The sequence below is a fragment of the Belonocnema kinseyi genome, chromosome 1 (assembly GCF_010883055.1).
Source record: "Belonocnema kinseyi isolate 2016_QV_RU_SX_M_011 chromosome 1, B_treatae_v1, whole genome shotgun sequence".
Taxonomy (NCBI): Eukaryota; Metazoa; Arthropoda; class Insecta; order Hymenoptera; family Cynipidae; genus Belonocnema; species Belonocnema kinseyi.
Genome location: NC_046657.1, coordinates 145,650,360 through 145,654,546, shown reverse-complemented (window position 1 = coordinate 145,654,546; position 4,187 = coordinate 145,650,360).

The following is a 4,187-nucleotide window of genomic DNA, read 5'->3' as shown; positions in this document are numbered from 1 at the left end:
ATGTATGTGCATGTGATTGGATTTTATAAACCATCGTAAGATTATCCCGGAAGCGAATGCCATAATATATACGAGTATACTAAGATGACAGGAAAAAGAATCTTCATGTCGGACCCGCCTGTTTTATTTTATTTGGTGTAGAAATAGTTTTTTGATTTTTCCCAAATTAAATAAAACGTTTTAGCGGTAATTTGGGATTTTGTTCAAAAATGAAAAGTGGCACTAATTTTTAGGGTTTCTTAGCCCGGGAAAAACACTTCTAGTTTCGGCCGGGTGTCTTTCCAACCAAGCAACTAAATGGGAACTTGGGGACGTGATAGCCTGGGGAAATTAGGGGACATTAGGCGAAAGGAAGGGAAATGAGAAAAATGAGGTTGAAGAACTAGGAGCAGTTAGGGGAAAGAAGTAGGGGAAATGATTAGAAATGAGGGTGTGTAGTGGTGGTGTATTAGACGATGTGGAATAGATGTAGGAAAAGGATAGTGTAATTTAGGGAAGCAGGGAGAGAAAGAAGTAGAAGAGGAGGAAGTTTAGGGATGGCGATAGGGGAGGGAAGGAGTAGGAAATTATGGATAATAAAGGGAGAAGAAGCAGGAAATGGAGGTGGGTAGTTGTTGAGTATTAAGGGATGTCAAATGGAAGTAGGATAAGGTAAGTGTTTTTTGGGAGAACGAGGACGAGGAGAGGAAGAAGCAGAAGAGTAGGAAATTAAAGCAAGGCGAAATGTGAAGAAGGAAAGAGCTAGTAAAAGAATTGTGAGAAATGAGTGGTAATAAGAAGAGAATACGTATGGGAAATTAGGGGAAATAAGGTGCAAGTAAGTGCAGTAAGTGAAATACGAGTAATTAAAGAAGGAAAACTAGTGGAAGTGAGGGGTAATGACGACAGGGAACTGGAAAAATTGAGAGAAAACTAAAGAGAACAACTAGCTCATATTAGGCAAAGTAGGGAAAATAATTAGAAATAAGAGTGAGTACGAAAGGAAATTGAGGAACGTGGAAGGTAAGTAGACAAAGGAGCATGTTATCTAGTGAAGCGAGGAGAGGAATAAGCAGAGGGGAATGTAAGAGAGGGGGTCAGGGTGTTTAAGGGTAAGAAATAGGATAAATAAGGGAAACACGGGGAAGTCCAGTAGGCAACGCGATGAAAGGAAACATAGGGGAAATTATAGGAAATGAGCCGAGAGCAGGGTAAGTGAGATAATTGATAGAAATTAGGGCAAAAGAGCTAGTGGATGTAAGGGGCGACGATGGAAGGGGAAGTAAAAGGGAAGTAAAAGGTGAGCAGTGGAGGGAAACTTGATAGTATGGAAGGGAAGTAGAGGAAGTAGAGTGTTATCTGTAGAAGCGAGGATAGAAATAAGTAGAAGAGAAGGAATTTAAGGCAAGGCGAAAGCTAACGGAGGGAAGAGGTAGTATAGGAAGTTTGAAAGATAAGGGGTAATAAGGAGACAAGAATTATAGGAAATTAGGAAACATGAGGGCAAGAGTAAGGGAAGTTCGCGAAATGAGATCGATGAAGGAACGAGGAGTATAAAAAGTAAAGCATAATAGCAAAAAGGAAGCTAGAGGAAATAACGAGAAACTATGTGGGATAAACTAGGTGTGTAAGGAAAATTAAATAAAATGATTAAAAATAAGGGTGAGTAGGGCAGAGGAATCAAGAAATGTAGAAGGATAGTGGACAAAAGGGAGTGTCACCTATGAGAAAAAAGAGATAGCTAAAGTAGGGTTCATGATAGGAGGGTAAGTAGAAGTTGTAAGGAAAATTAGGAAGGCAAAGGAAAGGAAGCGAGGAGAATTAGGGAAAATAATTGAAAATGAGAGTAATTAGGGAAGGGGAATTTGAGACTGCAGAAGAAGAGTATAGCAAGGGGAGTGTTATCTGGCGAAGCTGGGAAATAAAGAAGTAGAAGAGGAGGAAGTTAAGGTCAGGCGAAAGGTCAATGAGGCGTAATAAGGGGAAGAGCAGTGTGGGAAATTGAGGCAAATGGGGCGAGAGTAAGGGAAGCCAGTGAAGTAAAAGTAATAAAAGAAATCAGAACTAGAGAAAGTGAGCGATAATGCCGAAAGGGAAACTGGAGGAAGTAAGGAGAAATTCTGGTGAAGTGATAAAATGTAGAGGAAATGATTAGAAATGAGGGTGATGAGAGGTGGGAAAAGGCGGAAGTGTGATTAAAGGTTTGTGATGAAGACTAAATAAGGGACATAAGGGGTATGGTAGTAGAAAACATGATAGGATGAGAATCAGGAGATATTCTAGAGAATAAAAAGGAAGAATCGGAAGTCAGATAATTGAGGGAAAGAGATATTGTGGAGGTAAAGCGTGATGACGTGAGGGAAAATAAAATAAGTGAAAAAATTGGTGAAGGATGGAGGAAGGGGGAAGAAGGAGGGAAAATAAAGGGGAATGAGAAGAAATAAGGGAAATAAGGAGAAATTAGGTGAAATTAAGAAAGTTAAAGAAAGGAAAAAGCATCGTGTCTAAGGGATAGAAAGTTATCTGCTGTTTTTTTTCGTTTTTACATTCTCCATATTTCCATTCTTTATGTAAAGTAGTTTTCATGATCCATTTCAGCCAGGCTATGAAGCTCCGCATGAACTTGAATGTTAATGTTCCTCCTTCTTCTGAAAGTAAGCTGCTCTTGACAGTCCGTCGTATTTTTTCCATCCAGAATAATTCCCGAACAATTACCATGAAAACAATATGTATCATTGGGTTTCTCTTATGCTTTGGATTGCAATAAAATCAAGAAAAAATTATACTTGTTTACTAGATTTTAACTAGTTTTCTTGGGTCGTTGGAAGGATTAAGAAGATAAACTTCTTAATTATCAGTATCAATTTTGTTTAAATTTACTAATTAAACTAATAATTTCAACTGGTTTTTACATTCATATGGCCTATTAATATAATTGGTATTATAAGAGGTGTAGTGAATTTAAAACTGGGCAGGGAAAATAATAATTTTATTTTGGTAGAAATTTCAAATTGCTTAGTTAAAAATTACAGGCATGTGCTTGATGATTCATTATTTTAGTTCCCAAAATTTTTTTTCCAGTTTAAAGTTTTACTATATTTAGAAAAAAAATTAAACTGAAAATTTAACTATACTATTTTTTGTCAAAAGTTTATCTTTTTTAGTTCAAAATGGTTGAAAATTTCTATATTTTATGGTAGAATATTAATCTTCTTAGGACCTAATTCAGCCTTAGGATAGAATTTGATTTCTTTGTTAGAAAACCTAAAGTTCAAAATTCTTTAAAAAATTGAAATATTTAGTTAAAAATGCATATACTTTGTTGATAACTCATCTTTTTAGTTACGGACCCGATTTTTTGGTTAAGAATTGATTTTTGTGGTTTTAAAGTCACTTATTTTGTATAAAGTTATTTTATTTTTAATTAATATTCCAACATAAACATTTAACTCTTCCATTTTTCATCGAATATTTATCATTTTGCTTGCAAATTTAACTATTTCGTAAAAACTTCTTTTTTGTAGAAAATTTATTTTTCTAACTGTAAATATTATGATTCAACTTTTAGTAGAAAATATAACTATTGTACTTGAAAATTGATGAATTTTGTTAAAAAGTTGTTTTTTTTGAATCGGAAATTAATTTTCACTTTTGAAAACTCATACTTAGTTTGAATTTGGTATAAATTTTACTATTCGGTTGAAAATTTAGCTTTATTTTTACAAATTTATATTTTTTGTTAAAAATTCCACTTTTTGCTTGACAATTGCACTTTTTATTAAAATTTTATCATTTTTATACCAATTTAACTATTTGGTAGCAAATTAATCTTGTTGCAAAAAATAATATTTTCGGGTTGAAAATTCAACTCTTTTGTAGATAATTCATCTTTTCGTTTTTAGACTTCAACTATATTCCTAGAAAATCATTTGTTGAAGGTTCACCTGTTAGAATTGAAATTTAACTTTTTTGTCGAAAATTAATTTTTTTTTGTTAAGAATTTTATTTTTTTCTGAACATGTCACTGTTGAAAATATAACTATTTAAAAGAAAATTCATATACAATTATTCTTGATTATAAAATGTGTCAACTATTTATGAATGTTTCTGAAATTTTGATAAAGTTCCTAACTGAAAGGACTGGCATTGAAAAAAAAAACCATTTTCTTCGCCGACAAATTCCCAATGAAAAAAATGACAGACAAAAA